This window comes from Calypte anna, chromosome 3 (assembly GCF_003957555.1).
Source record: "Calypte anna isolate BGI_N300 chromosome 3, bCalAnn1_v1.p, whole genome shotgun sequence".
Taxonomy (NCBI): Eukaryota; Metazoa; Chordata; class Aves; order Apodiformes; family Trochilidae; genus Calypte; species Calypte anna.
The window spans coordinates 1,451,435-1,475,256 of record NC_044246.1 but is presented as its reverse complement, the minus strand read 5'-3'; the positions used below and the strand labels follow the sequence as shown (position 1 = coordinate 1,475,256).

Below are 23,822 nucleotides of genomic sequence, written 5' to 3'. Positions count from 1 at the left end.
GATTGCCATCTCTTAAGGACAGAATCCCATCTCTCAAGGACAGAATCCCATCTCTCAAGGACAGAATGCCATCTCCTCTTTAGGACAGATTGCCATCTCTTAAGGACAGTAATCCCATCTCTCAAGGACAGAAATCCCATCTCTCAAGGACAGAAATCCCATCTCTTAAGGACAGAATCCCATCTCTCAAGGACAGACTGCCATCTCTTAAGGACAGTAATCCCATCTCTTTAGGACAGATTGCCATCTCTCAAGGACAGATTGCCATCTCTTAAGGACAGAATCCCATCTCTTAAGGACAGTAATCCCATCTCTTAAGGACAGACTGCCATCTCCTAAGGACAGTAATCCCATCTCTTTAGGACAGATTGCCATCTCTCAAGGACAGAATCCCATCTCTCAAGGACAGATTGCCATCTCTCAAGGACAGAATCCCATCTCTCAAGGACAGATTGCCATCTCTCAAGGACAGAATCCCATCTCTCAAGGACAGATTGCCATCTCTTAAGGACAGAATCCCATCTCTTAAGGACAGACTGCCATCTCTCAAGGACAGAATCCCATCTCTTATGTACAGAATCCCATCTCTCAAGGACAGAATCCCATCTCTTAAGGACAGACTGCCATCTCTCAAGGACAGAATCCCATCTCTCAAGGAAAGAATCCCATCTCTTAATGCCTGGCCTGGGAAATGTGAAAAGGGCAGCAAGCTGTGGAGCAGCGACTCAAAGAACTTCAGTTTTCAAAGAAAGGGTCATTTTTAAGCTGCTTTTTGTCCTTGGGAGGAGTGGGGTGGGAAGTTGGCCATTAGGATCTGTTGGAAAGTGCAGGAGGTGCCTACTCTGGCAAATTTCTTTCCATTCTTCCTGCCTTTCTTGGTGTGTTCTCTCACTCCCATCCTTGTCACGTCTCTTACAGATGTAGGTGCTGTCTGGTTTGTTAAAAAAAAAAACAAAAATAGATATTTTCTGCTTTGCAAACTGTTCAGCCTGTGAAGGGCTGTGCCACAGCAGCCAGCTGGAGCTGCCACTTGAGCAGATTTCCCAAATTTCCCAAGTTTCTGGAAGTGATGGGTGAATGTCAGAATGTTTGGACCTGACCTGAGTGTCCAGCAGAGGAAGAGGAGGATGTTCTGTTCAACTCTGCAAGTTGCCTCAGCTCTTCCCAGAGCTTTCCCCAGGCCTTATCAACAGTTTCTGTTTCCTTCAATTCTTGTAGGAATGTAGCACGGGGAGGAAAAACTGATGGGTTCACAGCTCTGGAAACCAGCAAGTCTTTTTGTTTATGAAGAGCAGAATCCATCATCCCCTTGCTACTTTACCACTGCCCTTCAGTTCTAATAGAAAGAAGACAAGGCAACAATTCAGGTGTTATACCCTGTCACAATCCTGCCCATCATCTGACACGTGTCAGGTGTGTTGTACAACCTGAAATTACAGGAATTTCCAAGGAATCCATTGCAGAGCATGAAGGTCCCTTACACAGCTCAGTTTGCTTCTGATGACTGCAGCTCAGCAGTGGTTTAGTGACTGATAAAACTGGTATCTCACCAGTTTTGCAGCCTCAGCCACCCCAGGTTTCAGCCTTGCTTCTCCCCCTAAATCTCTGAACTGGGAAAGGGGGGATTTGTTTTGAGCCTCCCAAAGAGGCTGCAGCAGAAAAAAAATTATTTTGCAAGCACTAAACCCATCTCAGAGTTGTTTTCTCAATCTCTCATTTTCCTCTGTTTCCCTTTTCACATGTGGGACCTGTGCCCCTCACCATGGTCTGGTGAGAAACTGATGGTAAGCTGTGGGTAAGATACTCACAGGATGCTTCACACCTTGAGGCAGCTGCCCATAAACATCCAGGAGTTTCCTTTCTTCCTTTTTTTTTTTTTTTCCTTATAGCTCAAATTAGTATTAATTAGCTAATATAATTAGTATAGCTCAAATAGTATTCTAATTTTATTTCAGAGGGTTCAGGATAGAGAGCATCTTGCTAACAGTCTGTGTTTGTTAGGATGCCAGGTTGGGTTGGGACCTCAAGGAGCATCTAGTCCAACCTTTCTAGGGAAAAATCTAGTTTGAATTTGTCTTCTGAAGTCGTGTCATAGGGTGATGGTGACCTCTGCCATGATCTTTGTGTTGTTTCTGGCTGCTCTCTGGGCTTGTCTGGCCTTTGGAGGTGTCTTCTGCCAAGCACAGCCCAAAGAGTGCCATGTGGCTGCTTCTTCATCCTTTGTTAGTGGCTCTTTAATGAAATGGTCAAGAGATGTTCCAGATGATGAGTAAGATTGTTGTCTTCAGCCTCAGGAGCTCAATAATTAAAAAATTAGAAGTGGAAATTCCCATCTTCCACGTGAGCAAGAGCAGTCAGACAGAACAACAAAAGGCAGCTGTGAGCCAGGGGACAAGTGAAGGCCTAAAAGTGGGGAGAGAATTGCCTTTGGTTTCCTCTTGCATCACTGGAATTCTTTATCTGCTTCGTAGCACTGAAAAACAGGGAAAGGTCATGGAAAAAATGTATCCCAGCTCTTTGCTGGTCTGTTCTGTAGCTGCAGTGGGGAGGAGAGGTGAGCCCTGACAGCAGGACTTGGCTCACTGCGTTTACTCAGTTTATTAAAATGTTGGTTTCAGCAGTGATTTTTCAGCAGTTTCCTTGGAGGGAGTGGGGATTTTCTTTGTTGGCATTGCTGAGCTCTGCCTCTCCCTCTCTCTCCTCCTGGGATTTTACTGTGCTGAAAATTTCTGGTCTGCAAAAGTTACCAAATGAGGCAAACTACTGAAAGGGTTTCTCCACTTGGTTTCCTTTCCTCTCATCACGTTTGTGTTTTGAGTTCTTGCTTCAGGACTGGCCCTGCCATTCCCTCGTGTGGGCCATGCTGCTGCCAGGTTCTTTGCAGTCTGATTTGCAATTGATTCCTGGCAGCAGCAAGGCTGGGAAATTACCTTGGGTACAGGTGGAAATACCACAGAAAAGGTAACACATTTCTACCTCAGCGAAAGAGAAAAAAATGGCTTTTAGTGACATAGCAGAGGGCACCTCTGGACATGTCCTTTCCTAAATCCAAGGGCTGTGAGGTTTTGGAACAGGAATGCAAATTTGTGCAGTTTTTTTGCTCTGGGGAAGGCTGTGGATGAGGAGCTGGGAGTTAGGCAAGGGAGTTAGGTCCTGCACTTTGGCCACAACAACCCCATGGGGAGCTCCAGGCTGGGCACAGAGTGGTTGGAGAGCAGCCAGACAGAGAGGGACCTGGGAGTCTGGATTGACAGGAAGGTGACCATGAGCCAGCAGTGTGCCCAGGTGGCCAAGAAGGCCAATGGCATCCTGGGCTGGCTCAGGAACAGCGTGGCCAGCAGGTCCAGGGAAGGGATTCTGCCCCTGTGCTCAGCTCTGCGGAGGCCACAGCTTGAGTCCTGTGTCCAGTTCTGGGCCCCTCAGGAAGTTCAGGAAGGAGCTTGAGGTGCTGGAGCAGGTCCAGAGAAGAGCAAGGAGGCTGTGAAGGGATCCAGCACAAGTGCTGTGAGGAAGGGCTGAGGGAGCTGGGGGTGTTGAGGCTGGAGAAGAGGAGGCTCAGGGGAGACCTCATCACTCTCTCCAACTCCCTGAAAGGAGGTTGGAGCCAGGGGGGGGTTGGGCTCTTTTCCCAGGCAACTCTCAGCAAGACAAGAGGGCACAAAAGGTCTCAAGTTGTGCCAGGGGAGGTTTAGGTTGGAGATGAGAAAGAATTTCTTTCTGGAGAGGGTGATCAGGCATTGGAATGGGCTGCCCAGGGAAGTAGTGGATTCTCCGTGTCTGGAGATCTTTCCAAAGAGCCTGGATGTGGCACTGAGTGCCATGGGCTGGGAACTGCAGCGGGAGTGGATCAAGGGTTGGACTTGATGAGCTCTGAGCTCCCTTCCAACCCAGCCAGTTCTAGGATTCTGTGATTCTATGACTGTGATAAATGTTTTCAGGCATGCTTAGAAGAAAGCTCAGTGTGTTGCCATGTTCCTGTGCTAGCTGGAGGCTTGAGAACACTATAAATCATCAACACCAGGGCTGTACTTTCTTGTATAGAAAAAGGATTAATGGCTCTGGAAAAGCCTTTTCAATAATGTGGTTCCTGCTTTTCAGGTCCCAAGCTGAACTCTGTGTTCAGCTCCATGTTATGGGAAGTACCAATGTCCCCAGTTGTCCTAGAACTGTTCATTGAGTGACTTGGAAGTGTGGTGGGCTGTGAGTGACTTTAGTTGCTTATTTTTGTTCCAAAGTATGGATTGGAAGTGTGAGTGAATTGAAAGGAAGCTGGGAGTTAATCCCATATCCTGCAGACATTCAATGCAGATGCAGCAGAGGAGTAGGCACGCTGGTATTTAATCAAGTGTATAAATGTTTGCATGAATAGTGCTGGGGTTTCTGTTTTTCAAGGGAGGAGGAGCTTTTAAATCCTTGCCTTTTGTCACTTCACATGTTGCAGAGCTTTAATGCCCTTTTCTTTGTAGTTCCATCAACAATCTGCTCATAGTGCAAAAGCTCTGCTCAGATTTGTCACCCCAGAATCACCCAGTTAAATGATTCTTACAGAATTCAGATGCATTTCAGATCAGAGCAGTGCAGAACATGCCCTTTCTGCCTTTCCAGATGAAAGCCCTCAGTGTTTGCAAATCCTTGAGGTGCACAAGAAGCTTTCTGCAGGTGAGTTGCCCCTGGAAGAGCAAATCCCTGCCAGTCCCTTCAGAACAGTCAGAGGGATTTTTCAGCTCTATGAAATTCCTGCTTTTTTCACACTGGAGCTGAAGCACAGGGCAAGTAGATATTAAGTTTGTGGCCAAACTGTTCACCCAGGGACCTCTCAGTGTCTCAACTGATCTCCAGCATGCAGATGCTTTGCCAGCTCTGATGTGAGACTCGGGTGCCCCTGCCCAAGCAAACACATTGCAGCTCTCCCTTCAGGGTGCAGAGGGGTAAAACCCCGAATGAACTGAAGGCAAACACCACCTTACCTCAAAAAAAAACCCTAAAACAAAAAAAAAGCAAACAAAAAAAGGCAATTTTCCATTGAAACGTTGTAGGATCTCAGGAATGCAACAGCTTCAATTTGTTTGTTAGGAAGTGAGGGAAATCTGGCTGGGGGGTTGTGGATTTGGCTGAGGGGTCTGTGCTAGCTTGCCCTGGTCCTTAACTTGTCAGAAGATCTCCAAGCCATGAGCTGGCAGTGCAGGGATGCAGCAGGAATGCAGCAGTGCAGGGATGCAGCAGGGATGCAGCAGTGCAGGGATGCAGCAGGGATGCAGCAGGGATGCAGGGATGCAGCAATGCAGGGGTGCAGGGATGCAGCAGGGATGCAGGAATGCAGGGATGCAGCCATGCAGCGGTGTCAGGGGAGCCAAACCAGGGAGGTTTCCCAGGGAAGGTTTGGGTGAAGCCTCCCTGGTGCTGCTGTAACACTTCCCAGTCCTGCAGGGTCAAGGAAAGCAGAGAAGGGCTCACACACAGCTCCCAGGTGGAGCAGCAAGGACCACTGACATATTCCAAGCTACCTTTAAAGCAAAGCAGCCTAAAGCAGCAGTTTTCTTGCCTAAACTCAGAGGAATGACTAAAGCTGAACGAAACTGTGAGTGAAAGGGGCAAAAGCCTCCCAGGCCCCCAGAGGAGGCACCTCAGGAGCTTCCTGAGGATCTTGATGTCCTTTAAGCCTTTCCATCAGAGGTGGTGATGGAGATTCACTTATTCAGGGGGTTTGAATCAAACCCACGTGTGTAAAACTCTCTCTAAACTTCATTTGTGGGTTGCTGGGCAGGCAAAGGTTTGTGCAGTATATTGGGGTTTAGTTAGGAGGTTTCCAGTTAGAGGAAGTTGAGAGGAGGGTTTGTTTTGCTACAAAGCATTTTTTAAAGGTGGGAAAGGTAATGGAAAGCAGCAGATCTGGAGCAGCAGAAGTGTGAGTTACACTAAGTAGAGACATTGCCTGGAATTTACAGAGGACCCAGAGGACTCAGCTGATGCTATAGAAAACCCCAGCCATTGGAGTTATAGAAGCTATTGTGTTCTATATCTCATTTTATTTATTTTTTTTTCCCCCTAGCTTGTCTCTCTGACTCATCTTTCTTAAAATAGTTCATTGGGTAATTCAGCAGAGCCAATACATCACACAGGCTTCTTCCTGCAGGACTGCAGGGTGATAATGCCAGTGTGGGGTAGGACTGGGGGAAGGATGTAAATAAAGGGATCTGTCTGGGAAAGAGAGCAGAGCTGGGGGGGGGCTGCAGGGAACAGCAAAAGTTCTGTCTCCTGGATTAAACACACATTTAAACAAAAGGTCTGTCTCAGTATTTAAAAGAAAATATTTAAGCAAGCAGTATTTAAGCAAAGTATTTAACCAAAGCAGGTAAGTGAATCAATATTTACTGCTGGTATCAGTCCATACAAAGGAAGAATATGAGGCCAGAAAAAAGAAAGAGGGCTTGGGCTGGTTTCTGAGCTGCATTTATCAAAACACTGCAGGAGAACATGCCCAGATCCTGCTGGACTCTAATGAACTTCGAAAGACAGCAGGAGCAGGAGGAGAGAAAGAGGCAGCCAGGAAGGGCAGAGCAGGCAGTTACAGGAATCAAAACTATTCCCAGTATCAGGGGGGAAACTCTTTCCAGAATCAGCTTTCCAGTGAATGAGTTCTACTCCTACAGGGGTAAACAAAAGGATAAAAAAGATTTTTTTTTTTCTTTTTTCTTTTTTTGTGGCCCTCTTACGTGCTGACACCTTCAATATCCTTCCCAGTGTCATCTTAAAGCTGCTATTTACCATTCAGCCCTTGCTCCTCTGGGAGGGGAATAAATATTTTCAGTCATTCTGAGAATAAATGATGTGGGGTAAATTTTCCTTTTCTTTTCTTTTCTTTTCTTTTCTTTTCTTTTCTTTTCTTTTCTTTTCTTTTCTTTTCTTTTCTTTTCTTTTCTTTTCCTTTCTTTTCTCTTCTTTTCTCTCTTCTCTTCTCTTCTCTTCTCTTCTCTTCTCTTCTCTTCTCTTCTCTTTCTCTTCTCTTCTCTTCTCTTCTCTTCTCTTCTCTTCTCTTCTCTTCTCTTCTCTTCTCTTTCTCTTCTCTTTCTCTTCTCTTTCTCTTCTCTTTCTCTTCTCTTTCTCTTCTCTTTCTCTTCTCTTTCTCTTCTCTTTCTTTTCTCTTTCTCTTCTCTTTCTCTTCTCTTTCTCTTCTCTTTCTCTTCTCTTTCTCTTCTCTTTCTCTTCTCTTTCTCTTCTCTTTCTCTTCTCTTCTCTTCTCTTCTCTTCTCTTCTCTTCTCTTCTCTTCTCTTCTCTTCTCTTCTCTTTCTCTTCTCTTCTCTTCTCTTCTCTTCTCTTCTCTTCTCTTCTCTTCTCTTCTCTTCTCTTCTCTTCTCTTCTCTTCTCTTCTCTTCTCTTCTCTTCTCTTCTCTTCTCTTCTCTTCTCTTCTCTTCTCTTCTCTTCTCTTCTCTTCTCTTCTCTTCTAGATTTGGTTGACACTGCAGCATCATGTAGCAGTGAGATTAGCCTTGTGGTAAAGCCCCAGAACTGGCCCAGCCTTCCTTAAGGACGTTTATAAGTAGAGAGATGGCTTTGTGGGTGTCATTGCCAATGTCCTGGGCTTGGGGGGGAGCTCAGCCATGAGGAACCCTGAGCAGGGAATGTGTTGGGCAGTCAGAGCCATGAAAAAAACATGGAAAAAGAAAAAGGAAAAGAGAAAAAGTAAGAAAACCCCATGCAGATCCATGCCTCTTCCCTACATCTTTCAAGGGCTTTTCAGTTTTTTTTTTAAATGTTTGTGGAACTCCTCCTGCCCCACCTCTTCTTGTATTTTCTTACAAAGCCCTGGGATCACAGCCTTTGAACCCAACCTGTCAGCCTTGGTTCTGGGTTCTCTGTGACTCTAAACTTGGGTCATTCAGGTGATGCCCTGAATTACCTGCAGTGCCAGAGGGGCTGATGATCCTCAGAGGTCTTTTCCAAACCCCAACCTTCTGTGATCCCTCAGCTGTTTGTGTAGCACCCATATCCATCTCCTGGGTTCACCAGGCTGAGAAATCATCCCCTCCCCTTCAGGAAGAGAGAGGTGAATGCCCAGGCTGCTCTTTGGGTGCCATTCCTGCAGCTCAGATTCAGCCTCTCCATCCTTTCCCTTCTGAGCAGGTTTCTAAAGGCAGGACCCAAGGGGACCCAGAGCAGGAGGTGGAGAATCAGATTTGTCCCTCTGGAGGCACAAAGCCTGCTTGGCAGAGGGGATGTGATCCAGGAGAGCAGGATTATCCCTGCCAACAAAGTGCTGTCTCCCCAAACTCCACACATCCCAGGCACACATCCCTGCATCCCAGGTAAACATCCCTGCATCTCAGATACACATCCCTGCATCCCAGGTAAACATCCCTCCATCCCAGGTACACATCCCTGCATCCCAGACACACATCCCTGCATCTCAGGCACACATCCCTGCATCCCAGATACACATCCCCCCATCCCAGACACACATCCCTGCATCCCAGGCACACATCCCTCCATCCCAGGCACACATCCCTGCATCCCAGGCACACATCCCTGCATCCCAGGCACACATCCCTCCATACCAGACACACAGCCCTCCATCCCAGGCACACATCCCTGCATCCCAGGTAAACATCCCTCCATCCCAGACACACATCCCTGCATCCCAGGCACACATCCCTCCATCCCAAGTACACATCCCCCCATCCCAGACACACATCCCTGCATCCCAGGCACACATCCCTCCATCCCAGACACACATCCCTCCATCCCAGACACACATCCCTCCATCCCAGGCACACATCCCTCCATCTCAGGTACACATCCCTCCATCCCAGACACACATCCCTGCATCCCAGACACACATCCCTCCATCCCAGACACACATCCCTGCATCCCTGGCACACATCCCTCCATCCCAGACACACATCCCTCCATCCCAGGCACACATCCCTCCATCCCAGGTACACATCCCTCCATCCCAGCCACACATCCCTCCATCCCAGGTATGCTCATGGCCCCTGGGCTGACATCCAGGGGCTCAGATGGGACTGGAGGGCAACTGCTGCCCTTCAGCTGGGCAGGGACGGGGAAAAGCAGCTGGAGACTCCAATCATTCAAATCCTGGTGATTGTAAAGCTTGCAGCACAACACATTAATCTCTCCGGGTGTACATTTTGGTTTTTGTTCTGACTTGACTTTCAAGTACTTTGAGGAATTAATTTTATTTTTTTTCCATGAAATCTTTGTGGAGAAGGAAAATGCAGATTAGAAGTCAGCATCTGCTGAAGGAGGGGAGTTAAGCAGAGGGGCAGCTGCTGCCTCAGGCTTAGGGAAAGGCACCCAATGTGCAGACTTGGGGCTGGGTGATGGCCTTTTGTTTGGCTTCAAGTTCAAAAGCTCAAGTGGGGTTTAAATAAAGTTGCCTACTGATACTTAAAATAGTTCTGTCCCTGCAGTGAAGCTGCTTCCTAAGGCTATCTTTCCAACACTGAATTAAATGGCTACAGTCTTGATGACCAAGAGTGTTAAAATACAGCAAATCCCATTCTTTTCTCCCCTTTTGACAGATGCAGGATCTGTCAAAAAATCTATTCTGCAGCACAGCTATATTTAAAGCATGCTCTAGGGTTTCCTATATTGGATTTCTGCTGGATTAAGGTGTCTGCAGCCTTCTAAAAATCTTTAGTGCAGCAGAAATCTCAGCAGTAGTTTCAACATCACCTCTGAAGCCATAATTCCAAAACTTGTCCTCCCCTTTTTAATTCTTTTTTCCTACCTTTTTTCCCCCTTCCCTTTCCAGCTGCAGCTTTCCACCTGGCCAGATGTTGAGATACAATGAGTAACTTCAACCTGAGGGAAGACACGTGGTATTAAAAACAGTTGAACTGTGGAAGTCAGGAAATGTGAGGCTTAAATTGTGTCACAGATTATTTTCTACAATGTCACAGAATATTTCATAGAATCTGACAAGTTGGAAATGACCCTTGGGATCATTGAGTCCAACCATCATCCTTACTCTACCATGTCTTCCCCTAAACCATACCCCAAAACCTACATCTCAATGACCCCTGTCTGTTGGCCCTGCTGAAAAAGACCAAGAGCCTGGGGCTGGGGATCACCTGGAATAAGAGCAGAGTCCCACAGGCTGGAGTCAGCATGTGAGACAGGCTCTAAATCCCTTCTTTAGGATGATGACTGAAGCTAATCTGGCAGGAGCAGCAGCACATCCATCTAGTTAGCTGTAAAAAGTATTTTTGTTTGTGTTGTGTTCCACAACTCGTGGCTTCCTCTTTCCCCCCTTCCCCACCCTTGTGAGAAGGGGTGAGCTGGGTCCTCCACCAGGCTGTGAGGATGTGCAACGTGCCTAGGGAAAGGTTTTGCTTCGAGGGTGAAGCATTTGCCAGCACTGTAATCCTTATACTGGGTGGTTTTATGGATGGAGTTGCCAAATGAGTCTGTGAGGATGTGGCCCTCTGGTTGGGAATTCAAAGTAACTTGCTGATATTAACCCTAAACATTCTGTATTATATTTGCAGCTACAGTCTGTAAAAAAAATAAATAACCAACCAACCAACCAACCCCACCAGAGCAGCACTGTGGAGGCATCATATCCCAGCACAAGGTGTAGGTCTGGAACCAAGGCAGTCTTGACTCTTGGAGCTCCATTCAAACTCCTTGCAGAGGTGTTTGGATACTTTGGGACTTGGTTAGGGCTTGGGTAGAATGTAACAGGTCAGTGGCAGGAATCTTCTATGGAAGCTGCAAGGAGCACACACTGGAGATGTCCAGGGTCTTCAAAGCTTTGAGGAGTGGTTTGGGGTTTTTTCTGCTTAATGTGTGGACATGCTGAGCCCCTGTGCCAGGTTTCCCAGAGAAGCTGTGGCTGCCCCATCCCTGGCAGTGTCTCAGCCCAGGTTGGATGGGGCTGGGAGCACCCTGGGCTGTGGGAGGTGTCCCTGCCCATGGGGTTGGGACTGGAGGAGCTTTAAGGTCCCTTCCAACCCAACCCATTCTATGGTTCTATGAACTGTAGGGTTTCAGTTCTAGTTCTTAAATATCATAGGGCATGTGGCTTCCAGCTCCAAATGTGATATTAGTGCCTTTTTATATATGAAAAGTTTGTGTGGTAACTTCTTGGTCATCATTTGGGAGTCAAGAGTAATTTTCCATCAAGTGATTGTGCTTGCTCATGGGTTACCTTGGAGAAAGGTGAAGCACAAGTGTGTAAAGGATGGGGGATGGAGGAGATAATGGGTACAGGTTGCAGTGTAAAAACATTTGGGAGAGGTATTTGAAGTGCTTGGATGGAGTCCAGGAGTCACCAAGCACCTTGGTTGAGCTGTGTAGGCAAAGCCAACCCAACACAGCTCCTGCTCCTCATGCTTCCCAGGTGAAAATCAGTGCCATAGAAAGAGCAGCAAAAGACCAAGGGCTGTTCTACATTTTACTCATCAGTGGAACAGTTTAGTTTGTAGTGCTTTAGGCTCTGAAAACTACTTTCACCTTCAAAACATAGGTAGAGGAGATAATCCCATCAGAGGGAAGCCAGGCTGAGCCTGTCTGTTATTCAGATACTGAGGGTTTGTTTCATTAGCTCAGGACCCAAAGCTTGGAGCTTGATTTGATGCTGGATGTGGGACTGGGAGAAAAGGAAACCCCACAACTAAACAGTGGTTAAGTAATGTCAAGTCTGATGAAGGCCACTTGGGGTTTGGACCATCAGGTTTTTATTTGGAGCAGGGGATGTGTAGGGTTGTGGGAGGAGGAAAAAAAGAAAATTAACCCAGGAGGGACCAAAAATAAGCTTGGTGGTGTTGGGTTAACCAAGCAGAGCAGAAGCAGCTGCTTTTCATGTTTGTTAGGCAGGATCCCTGACTATCAGCTGGCATCTTCTCTAGCATCTGGAGTTCCACATGGGATGGGCAGTGTCCCATTACTTTTTTTTTTCTTTTTTGCACAAGCCCTCGTATTTCTTTTGCTGAAGTTTATGAGAAACTGCAGTTCTGGTGACCTCTAGCAGACCTGTAAGCACCCAGGAGCTCATTTCTTCCTGGATAATTGTTTTTTCTGCTCTGTATCTCCCTTGAAAATGGAAGGTATGAGCTTATTGCAGTCCTGTGGGGCAGTGCCCCCTTTTTGGGTTATCCATGGTGCTGGTTGGGCATCTGGCCATGGCAGGGTTGGGGTCTGCTTGGTGGAGCTGTGCTCAAGCCTGCAGTGAACAGAGGGATTAATGGCACCTGGGGGGTGTAATTGCTAATTAGGCAAATGTGGAGTCATTTAGCAAGTGAGATGTTTTAGGCAGCCTTGATTTAATTAGTGTGCTGGGTGGCTGTGAATAGTACATGGAGAACTGGAGAGGGGAAAATGCCTGACAAATTGCTCAGATTGCTTCATCATGCAGAGCCTGGCTTTTCCTGGGGCTCCAGCTTTAATAAACAAACCAGGCTCAGCAAAGGATTTCCTTTTGGAATCCAGGCATTAGTCACTGCCTGGAAAAATCTGAATCTCCAGGATTCAGAGCAGGTCTCAGGTCTCAGCCATTCCTGCACTTTGGTCCCTGCTCTCCAGGGGAAGTTTCCTCCTGGCTGAGTCTTGGGGTTGCTGAAATCCTGGCAGGTTTTCTCTAGGCACAGAGCACTGCAGGTTGGCTGAAATGGTTTTATTATTATTATTATTATTTCCTCCTTTCAGATATAAGCTGTGGAATAAGAGTCTGCTTGAGTAGTGGGTGTATTCTTCTCTTCCAAAATTATATTCATAGGGGGGTGGGAGGGGAAAGAAGGAGGTAGGAGCTGTGGGAAGTGCCATGATCCAGTTCCAATTTAACAATCTTTTTAAATATAGTGGCTACTCCACTCCAGCAGCTTTCATTGCTGGAGGCACTGTGGTCAGCAGTGAGTGTGGAAATGGAAATCCTCAGGAAAAATTCTGCATTTTTTGGGTCAGTTCCATCTGCACAGTGCTCTCTTCTCACAGGATATCTCCTCCTGTCCCCCTCCTGGAGCAGAAGAGATGAGGCAGAACATTTGGTGGAAGGAGAGGGTGTTGGTGCTCTCAGTTTTGCCAAAAATGGGGACTCTGAGTAAAGTCTGAGTAACCCAGAGCAGGGTGTGTGGCCACCTAGGAGACATTCTAAAAGGGCTGAATATTTTCCAGGTGTGAGGGGCCATGCAGAGGAGATGGAGCCAACACATCTGACTTGTCACATCCCAGCCCCCAGCATTGCTCCCTGCATCTCCTGTACAAAGCAGGTGGCACCTTTGTCACCTCTGGGGGAGAAGCCAAAGCAGAACTGGGGCAGAGCCATGGTTCTGACCCACTGTGGTGCCCCCCACTTCAGGTGTTCTTTAGGGGGGTCCAAGTTGGTACAGGGAGCCTGGGTTATCCCTGAGGCTGAGCTCCAGGCAGGAAAGAATGGGACCAGGTTTTGGATCTGGAGTTGCCATAAGGTAACAAGGCTTTACAGCACCAGTTCTGGGTTTGTAATCATTTCTGATAAATCATTTGTTGCAGCCCCCAGTTGCTCCTGGGTGATTTTCCCTTCCCCTTCCAGAGAGCATCCCCCTTCTCTGCTGGGCACCTGGTCCTTATTCAGGGGCAGCACTAAGGAATGTGGATCTGCATAACAAAATAGCTGAGCACACAGTGTCAGGAGTTCATTGCAGTGAGGCAGAGGAGCTGAGGTGTCCTGCTGAAACTCCAACCTCTTCTCTTTGCTCCTGGGAGCTGGGAATATCACCCAGAGGGAGCTGAATCCCCAGACTGGAGCAGGGAAGCAGTGACAGGAGCCAAGCCTGAGGAGCACTCAGCTCACACAGTCATCAGACAGCAGTTGTTATTCCATGGAAATCCATGGAAATCCCAGCCTGGCAGCCTGTCCCAAGCACTGAAGGATCTGAACCTTGGTTCCAAAACCAAGTGCATCCTCCCTGGGCAGGCTCAGGGGGATGGGATTTGCTGGGTGCCTTTGCTGCCAGCTGCATCCTCGGTTTGGCAGTGGTGTTTTTGTCACACTTCTGTTCATGTTTCCTTTTCTGCAGTCTCTTACTGCCTGGCAGCATTTGTTTGGCTCTCTGGTAAAGGGCTGGGGTTGGATCAGTGCAGGTTCCATCCCACTTGAGCAAAAACAACTTTAGGATTTGGAAGAGGGAGCTGAACTTTCCCAAAGATGGGTGCAGTGCACACATGTGAAACAAACCACACCAGCATTCTGTGTCATGATTCATAACTGTCAGGAGGCTGTGGTATTAATATGTGGGCAGTTAAATCTTGTTTAAATGTGTGCAGTTTGGGCTAGAAGAGGGGAAAAAACCCAAAAGCATGGTGCTTAGTAACGAGGTTTCATCCAACCTGTGCTGGATGAATTCAGGTCATGTTTATTTTCGATTGACTTCCAGAATGATGTCTCTTGGAGTCTTTCCAAAAGGTAATCAATATATCTGCTGTGATAAACAGACTATTTTTAGCATGTCCATGACCATTTTCCAGTTTTGGATCAGGGGGTGCTGGGCAGATCAGCAGCTCCCAGTCAGCTCCTGATCCAGTGAAATCATTCTGTGCAATTCTCTGCTTGGATTCTGGAGATCAAGAGCCTGGCAAGACACCAGTGAGTGGCCTGGGATGCTTGATGGGAAGAAATTCTCCAACCTCCCAGGTTCCTGGTAGGAACCTTCTCCCTTCCAGCTTCAATCTTGCCAGCTCTGTGGGCTTTGGGCAGAGTCGTGTCTGGGGACAGGAGATGGATATGGACTTTCAGGCCCTGGTTACACCAACTGAGAGGGGAATTTTCCAGCATTGTTGCTGCTTCTTGTGTCACCATAACCAAGAGCATCCCTGGCCAAGCCCCAGGGTGTTCCCTCTGCTCTGGTGCTCCACAGGAGATGCCCCTGCCCAGGCAGCTTCCCAGGAACGTGCAAAGTGGGGAAAACCAAGGCAGAGAGGGGATTACAAGGCAAAACTGAGATATAACACTGAGCAACCCAAAAGCAGGGTGGGAACCCCAGTGATGGGCAGCTGTGGAGCCCTTTCCTTTTATTTTTTTTTCCCCATAAAGTAGGTGTTTGGGAGACTCCTTATTTTTTCCCCACTGAAGTGTTAATCCTGTGGGTAACCCATCCTCTCTGTCAGTCCCTAAACAAAAACCTTGACACTTTTCCAGAGCACAATGCACATGACAGAGGGATGAAAATAGGAGCCCGGATGTGGGGAAAATTTGGATGCTTGACCTTCAGAGAATGAATGCTGGGATTCAAACCTCAGTTAAAGGATATCCTGCATGCTCTGGGAGACCGGGGGGGGGAGGGAAAATGTTCTCAGGAAAGGGTAAATGGTCAAGAAGAGGGGAACAAATATTTTTATTTGCACTCTCTGCATCCCAGCACTATTTATTTCCAGCTGTCTGGCTTTGAATATTGCTCAGCACATGAGGCTCTTGCAGGCTGCCAGGGTTGCAGGAGGGTTTGAGGACTGCTCTGCTTTTCAAGTGATGTTCTTGCAGCCTTGGGAACTTCTTTTAAAAGCCACCCAGCATTTGTGGCAGCACATCAGGAATGTCAGTAGTAAACATCAGAAGGAAGTTTGGGGGTTATATTTAAGGTATTTATATTTAAGGTATTTGCTGGGGAATGGTTTAGGTCAACATTTGGGGGTGGAAAATTGAGTCCAGGAATTGTAAGGGGTTGAGAGACATCGAGCACCTCCAAAAAGCAAAGAGCTGCCCATGATGGAAATGAGGGGATCAAATATTAACATGTTTTTATGGTATACTCTGCAGAATCCAATGGGGCTGCTCGTTTCTTTAATGCATTCTTGGAAAGTGCAGTGGAAATTCTCAGCAGTGAGTTTCATTTGATGTTGGAATCATCTGAATGGTCCCCAAGCCCCACACTGTGGGGTTGATGTCAGGGTTTGATGTCAGGGTTTGGTGTCAGGGTTTGATGTCAGGGTTTTCTGTCAGGGTTTGATGTCAGGGTTTTCTGTCAGGGTTTGATGTCAGGGTTTGATGTCAGGGTTTGATGTCAGGGTTTTCTGTCAGGTCCCATTTCAGAAGTTTCAGTTGCAATTAGAAAATGTTGTTCAGGACACGTTTGAGGTTGGGTGTGATTTCCAATAAAAAGCTGCTTTACAAGGTCATAAAGGCAATTAATGCTGAACTGAGAGAGAAAATCCCAGTTCTGAAGTCTGAGGGAACAATCCAAGAAGATGATTGTCTTCTGCAAACAAGAACTACAAGTTGCTCTTGGCTTTCAGCTGTGATGGGTGCTCAGAGTGGAGGTGTGAGTAGCAGTATAATAAAAGTCCATTTTCTCTGTAAAAGGGAAAAGAAAGTTGCTTTGCCCTTGATGATAATGTTGTCAGACGTGAGTAATCTGTAGGGCTTGATTGAATTTCTGAGCAATCTTCTGAACTGAAGCTTTTAAGGCTCAGAAGTTTTTTAATTAGCTTTTTCTTTCTTTTTTCTTTCTTTTTTTTTTGTCAATTCCCTCTAGTGAAAACTAATATGAAGTTGGCATTTTTCTGGTGTTATTTAAACATTACTGTATTGAAAAGTTACCAGAAAGGTTTTTATTCAGCTAGGGGTGAAGCTGGATCAGTGTGTTAGTGATTGGCTCCAGCAGATCAAACCAAAGTGTATATCCAGCAGATCAAACCAAAGGATCCCAGCACTGGGGGCTTTGTGGAGCTGAGCTTGAGGCAGGATATAAAATACAATACAAATGTCATACCTCTCAGATGTGCTCTGCCTTGTTACCTGGCTGTCTGTAACTTTCTGCAGATCATTTTGCCCCTAAGGAAAGCAGAAATCTCAGTTGATGCTTCAGGAGCTCTGCTGCCCAGAAACTTCCTCCCCACACCCAAGCTGCCCAACTTTCCCCTTCCCTTGGAGGCACCTGAGCTGCCCTTTGGCTGTGACTGAGAGCTGGAGACTCCCAGCAGAGAAAGAGCTTTTTCCCAAGGTCCAATCTAAATCTCCTCCAGCTTAAAACCATTTCCCTTTGTCCCAGCACCCCAGGCCCTTGCACACAGTCCCTCTCCAGCCTTTCTGCAATCCCTTTGGATACTGGAAGGTCTCTGGTGGGCCCAGATCTGGACCCAGGGCTAGAGGGAAGGTGACCCAAGGCAGGACAGTCAGTATTTGGGATGGGTTGTCAGTGATGCTCCCCAGGATGTGGTTTGCCCCCAGGCTGGGCAGGCACATGGCTGACTCGTGCTCAGCATCCTGACCATCCCAGATCCCTTTCTCCAGGGCTGCTCTCTAGCCACTCTTCTCCCAGCTCAGACTTTTTCCTGCTGTGACTCCATCCCAGGGGCAGAATCTGGCCTTTTGACTTCTTAAATTTCATTGCCTGATGCCCCAGTCTGCCTGGATCCTTCTGCAAAGCCTCTTGTCCCTCTAGAGTGTCAGCAGCACCTCCCAGTTGGGTGTCACCAGCAAACTTGGTGCATTCAGCTCCTTGGTCAGTGGATTGAACAGAACAGGAGGCTGAGGAACAGCAGGCAGATGTAACCCCATTCCCTTCAACCCTTGGAGCTGTCACCTTCAGCCAGTTCTCCATCCAGCACCCCAGGAATCTGCTCATCCCACTGCTGGACACCTTGTGCAGAAGGATACTGTGAGGCACAGCAGCAAAAGCCTTACTAAAATTAGAAAAAAAACCCACACCCCCATTCCACCCCTTCCCCTCATCCAGCAGGCAGGTGATGTTCCTTATCACAGAAGGACAGCAAGTCAGTTAAACAGGAATTCCACCTTGTGAACCCTTCTGGCTGGGCCTGGTGCTTGCATTGCTCTTTAAATGCCTTCCAGCAGTACTCAGGATCATCCATGGCATTAGAGGGGTTGGACCTGATGGTCCTTGAGGTCCCTTACAAGCTGACATTGGGCCAGATGGTCCTTGACGTCCCTTCCAAGGTGACACTGGACTATAGGGGCCTTGAGGTCCCTTCCAAGCTGACATTCTATGATTCTGTGATCTTCTCCCTCATTTTTCCTGGCACTGAGATAGACTACAGGCCTGTTAGCTCCCTGGTTCTTCCCTCATGCCCATCTTCTAGTCTGGAATGACCCTGGCTCACTCCTGGTCAGCAGAGACCTCCCCGGACTCCCCAAACCATCCTTTGGTGGATGATGGATGTGCTGCCACATCCCCTGCTGCTTCCTCAGTGCTCAGGATGGATCCCATCAGGCCCCATGGACTCCAGAATCCAGCTGATCCCTTACATTTCATTGTCCCCAGGTGGGAGTCACTGTCCCCACACCCAGGATGCTCCCTGGGCATTCCAAGGTCTATCACTATTGGTAAAGATTGGAAAAAAAAAACCCCAAGGAATGCCTCCACCCCTTCTTTGTCCCTGGTAGTCAGTTGCCCATCCTCAGCAAGTACCAGCCCAATGTTTTCTTTAGAAACAAACTTTTAAAAGCTTTTCTTGGTCTCTGAAACAACCTTGGGCAGCTTGGATGCTAACTGAGCTCTGCCTGCCCAGGTCTTCTCCTTGCATGTGTGACCCCCAGCTCTGTAGTTTTCCTGCAAATCCTGACCCTGCTTCCAGCTTCCTGCCCTTTCTTCTTCTTCTTGGGCCAGACAAAGAGGTCCCTGTGCAGCCAGGCTGCTCTCATGTCCTGCTTGCTGGAATTACAGCCTGGGGGAGCTGCCTGCTCCTGGGCTGCTGCTTCTCTGGAGTTACAAGGGATGGAACAGGAGTTCAGGGGCTCAGGTTGCTCCAGGGGAGGGTTGGATTGGATGTTAGGGAGAATTCCTGCACCAGAAGGGTGGGCAGGTGTTGGAAGGGGATGCCCAGGGCAGGGATGGAGTCCCCAGCCCTGGAATGTTGTACAGACTCAAGGGTATGGTTGGTAAGGGCTTGTCAGGGTTGGGTTAGGTTGGGTTAGGTTTGGTTAGGTAGGTTAGGTTGGGTTGGGTTAGGTTGGATTGGGTTGGGTTAGGTTGGGTTGGGTTAGGATGGGTTAGGTTGGGTTAGGATGGGTTGGGTTGGGTTAGGTTGGGTTGGGTTAGTTTGGGTTGGGTTAGGTTGAGTTGAGTTAGGTTAAGTGAGGTTAGGTTGGGTTGGGTTAGGTTGGGTTGGATTAGGTTGGGTTGGATTAGGTTAAGTGACGTTAGGTTGGGTTGGGTTAGGTTGGATTGGGTTGGGTTACGTTGGGTTAGGTTGGGTTAGGTTAGGCTAGGTGAGGTTAGGTTGGGTTGGGTTAGGTTGGATTGGGTTGGGTTGGGTTGGGTTAGGATGGGTTGGGTTAGGTTGGGTTGGGTTAGGTTGGGTTGGGTTAGGTTGGGTTAGGTTGGGTTGGGTTAGGTTGGGTTGGGTTGGGTTAGGTTGGGTTGGGTTAGGTTGGGTTGGGTTAGGGTAGGTTAGGTTGGGTTGGGTTAGGTTAGGCTAGGTGAGGTTAGGTGAGGTTAACAGCTGGGTCTTGAAGCTCTTCTCCAACCAAAGAAATTCCATGATTCTAAAAGGTGGTTCTGAAAGGCAGTGTCAGGGTTGCTCCTGCCTTAGGGACAGTGGAACCTGACCCCAGCCCTGCATCCCCAGGCTGATGGCAGAAGGGACTCAGCCCCCAGAGCTGCATCCTCAGCATTCCCAGGGGGTTCTGTAAGCATCAGCCTGCTCTGAGCAGCACTTCCCATTTTCCATTCCTTTTTTGCCATTGCTTTGAGTGTGCTTTGGGCTTTCCAGCCTGAAGCAAACCATCCCTACCTTCTGCCCCAAAGTCAGGAGATGTAGAAAGATGAGTTGAAGTGCATGAAATGCAAACTGGGCAAGGAGCTCACTGTTGGTCTTGTGACAGGGAAAGGAAATCAGGAAATTGGAGTTTCATTCCTTGTTCCCCCAAATTCCCTGTGTGACCAGAGAGCAGCAGCTGAACCACACAGCACCCCAGGGCCATACCCACCCAACCCAACCTGCTGGGTCTTCTGAGCATAAATATCATGTTTCTGGGTTTATTCTGACATTTTGCAATTGGGGATTTTCATGTTACTGTTAACAAGGCAGAAACCAGACTGTAGGTTGCTCTCTTCCATTTCCTGGGTATGAAACGCATGAGGAGTTACAGCCTGAGTGTGCTGACTTTTTGGAGAATGCTCTCTAGAAAATGCTCCTGGTAGCTTGAAAATAGAAAATACATTTGGTAGAGATACTTGTAGATAAGGAATAAGTCTGGGTAAACACTTTTTATTCTTGTTTGGTTGGTTGGTTTCAGGCATGGAACTCATCCCAGGGCTTTGATGCCCCCAGCTCAGGTCAGGCAGTTCAGCAATGCAGTCAGACAGAAACCTCCAATGGAAAATTGAGCAGTGGATTCCCTGAGGAAAGAAATGTACAAAGCAGCCTTTGTGTGGCACTCCAAAGGAACCCATCTCTTTTTTCCTGGCTTTATGGGCACAGCCAGAGAGTGCAGAACTTACCTGCATCAGAGGAAAGGGTTTGGGGGCCTTGGGCAGCAGTGGTCAGGGGAATAAATCCTCTGTTTGGGTTGTTGAAATGTTTTGCAGTGGGAAGGCTGAAGAGAATTTCGTTTTGCCCCTCACAGGAAGGGAAAGCAAAGCTGAAAGGACACTGTGGGAGTGATGAAAATCTGGGCTGACCCCCAGGCACTCACCTTGTGCAGTTACAAGCCAAGGCTCTGCATTCATCTCCTGGGTTGTCAAGTTTGGTTTGGTTTGGTTTGGTTTGGTTTTGTAAATCACTTTAGCTGAATTACTAAAGGTTCTGAGTCTTTAGTGAACCAGGTGAACTGTGCAGCTCCCATTTAGCTTTCATCTGAATTACTTTGGACTTACTGGAGTTGGTAAAGCTCTGTTATGTCTCCACATTAAAGATTTTTGCAAGGATTGCAGCACCTGCTGCCATGCTGTACAAGGACCTCTCCAATATGCATGAAAACCTGGGCTTTTCACAGCCATTTTCTATAGATCAGATTTAATTGATCACGTGTGCAGGAAAAATGTCTTCAAATACCCAGCCCATTGCCATGGATTTTTTTTTTTTAAATCCAGTTGCTTTGTGGTTTCTCTTTGTGTAGCATTATATTCTGGCACTGAGCTCTTTTGCACTAAAATAATATAAATTAATAATAATAGTGTAAAAATAACTGAGTGCAGTACTGGAGGCCTTTGGGAACTCCTGCAGACATCCACATCAGGTGCTGAATACAAAGGGATCAGGGTCACCTTTACAGAGAAGATTTTCAGTCCGAAGGGCTTTAAGCTGCTGGATTTTCTTTCTGCTCTTTTTTACAAGAAGATGAAGCAATGGTGTCTGCTTCTTGTCTGGAATGATGCAGGCAAGCAGCACGTGGCACAAAGTCCCAGTCCTTCAAACTTCCATCTTCCCATCAATACAAACTTCCATGTTCTCATCAGTACAAACTTCCAGGTTCCCATCAGTACAAACTTTCACTTTTCCATCAGTACAAACTTCCATTCAATACAAACTTCCACTTTTCCATCAATACAAACTTCCATCTTCCCATCAATACAAACTTCCCTGTTTCCATCAATACAAACTTCCAGGTTCCCATCAATACAAACTTCCCTGTTTCCATCAATACAAACTTCCAGGTTCCCATCAATACAAACTTCCCTGTTTCCATCAATACAAACTTCCCTGTTTCCATCAATACAAACTTCCCTGTTTCTATCAATACAAACTTCCCTGTTTCCATCAATGCAAACTTCCATGTTCCCATCAATACAAACTTCCAGGTTCCCATCAATACAAACTTCCCTGTTTCTATCAATACAAACTTCCCTGTTTCCATCAATACAAACTTCCATGTTCCCATCAATACAAACTTCCAGGTTCCCATCAATGCAAACTTCCCTGTTTCCATCAATACAAACTTCCACGTTTCCATCAGTACAAACTTCCAGGTTCCCATCAGTACAAACTTCCCTGTTTCCATCAATACAAACTTCCAGGTTCCCATCAATACAAACTTCCCTGTTTCCATCAATACAAACTTCCAGGTTCCCATCAATACAAACTTCCAGGTTCCCATCAATGCAAACTTCCCTGTTTCCATCAATACAAACTTCCACGTTTCCATCAGTACAAACTTCCAGGTTCCCATCAATACAAACCCCTTTGTATCTCCACAACTGGGATCTAAGGATTCATTCTTTTTTTCCACATCCCTTTTCAAAAGGCAGTGGGCTCTGTGCTCTTCAAGCCTGACTCCTCTTCATCCAGTGATGCTCTTTCTGCATTTGGACCCTGACCAAAACTCTTGTAGAAATTCTTTGACAGGCTCTGGATTCAGCCAGTAACTTGTTAACAAGATGTTTCCATTTCCTTTTAGAGCTTCCAACTTAAATGCAGAAAGAATCCTTGTTTGTGCCAGTGCTGGTGGATGAAAAGGGGCATAATTTGTTGCCCCACTCATCTCATTCTGTTGATGAGCTGCAACAGACAGTGAGACCCAATTCCAATTCACTTTTTCAGTCTGGCACACATGGATGATGGTTCCTCCTCTCCTCCTCCCACCAGCACCAGGCTCTAACTCTGGCATTTTGCCACCCTGGAAAGCAAGGCTTGTTTCCACTCCATGTGCATCTCCTGCTCACCAGCTGCATCCTCCTTCTTTTGTTGTTGTTTTCTTTTAAGGGCCCAATCCTACAAATCTGTTACAAGAGCAGTTTGCTCTGAAGCCTCTACTGACATTGCTGGTGATGGAGAGGAAAAACCATAACTGAGATGTATGCCTAATAATAAAGTGAGAGGTTTTTTGGAAAGAGAAGAGAAAGAAAAAGAAAAAGAGAGAGAAAGAGAGAGAGAAAGAGAGAGAGAGAGAGAAAGAGAAAGAGAAAGAGAAAGAGAAAGAGAAAGAGAAAGAGAAAGAGAAAGAGAAAGAGAAAGAGAAAGAGAAAGAGAAAGAGAAAGAGAGGAAGAGGAAGAGGAAGAGGAAGAGGAAGAGGAAGAGGAAGAGGAAGAGGAAGAGGAAGAGGAAGAGGAAGAGGAAGAGGAAGAGGAAGAGGAAGAGGAAGAGGAAGAGGAAGAGGAAGAGGAAGAGGAAGAGAAGGCTGCAATGGGGAGACCTTAGAGCACCTTCCAGTGCCTGAAGGGGCTCCAGGAAAGCTGGGGAGGGACTTGGGACAAGGGCCTGGAGGGATGGGATGAGGGGTGATGGCTTTAAACTGAAACAGGGGAGACTGAGGTTGAACATTAGGAGGAAATTCTTTAATTTGAGGGTGCTGAGCCCCTGTGCCAGGTTTCCCAGAGAAGCTGTGGCTGCCCCATCCCTGGCAGTGTCTCAGCCCAGGTTGGATGGGGCTGGGAGCACCCTGGGCTGTGGGAGGTGTCCCTGCCCATGGGGTTGGGACTGGAGGAGCTTTAAGGTCCCTTCCAAGAAAAAGATTCACTTTTATAAAAAACCCAATTCTTTTTTCTTCTGATTTGGCTCCAGCTAAAGCCCAGTAACACGTGTACACATACAGCATTTTTTTTTCTTGTTAATAAATGGTAATAATGTTGGGTGTAATACCCAAGGTGTTTGGTATCCATCACCCTGAGCCAGCTTGCATCCTGTGTGCAAAAGGCCCCTTCTGTTTTCAGCACCCTTAACCATGAGAAAAAGGGCTGAGATTTCTCTTCTCTGCAGTTCCAGGGATCTTCATTATAAATGCACCTCACCAACCCTCAGGGTCCTTAAAACAGAGAGTTCTTGGCATGAAAACAGTCACAGAAATGAGAAGCTGATGTGAATCCTTAACTTCTCTTGGCTCTTCTCTCCAAATGAAGACTTTTTGCCCAGCAGTGCTCTCTGGCACTGAGCTTTCTGCTACCTGGGAGTTCAGATGCTGCACCCATGCAGGGCTGGAATTCTTCTTAATT

General features: G+C 47.2%; 1 protein-coding gene across 1 annotated transcript in view; it reads left to right on the top strand.

Moving 5' to 3' along the window:
* RPS6KA2 (ribosomal protein S6 kinase A2) overlaps positions 1-23,822 on the top strand; it is a 118,918-nt gene that overhangs the window by 26,873 nt on the left and 68,223 nt on the right. The window lies entirely within an intron of this gene.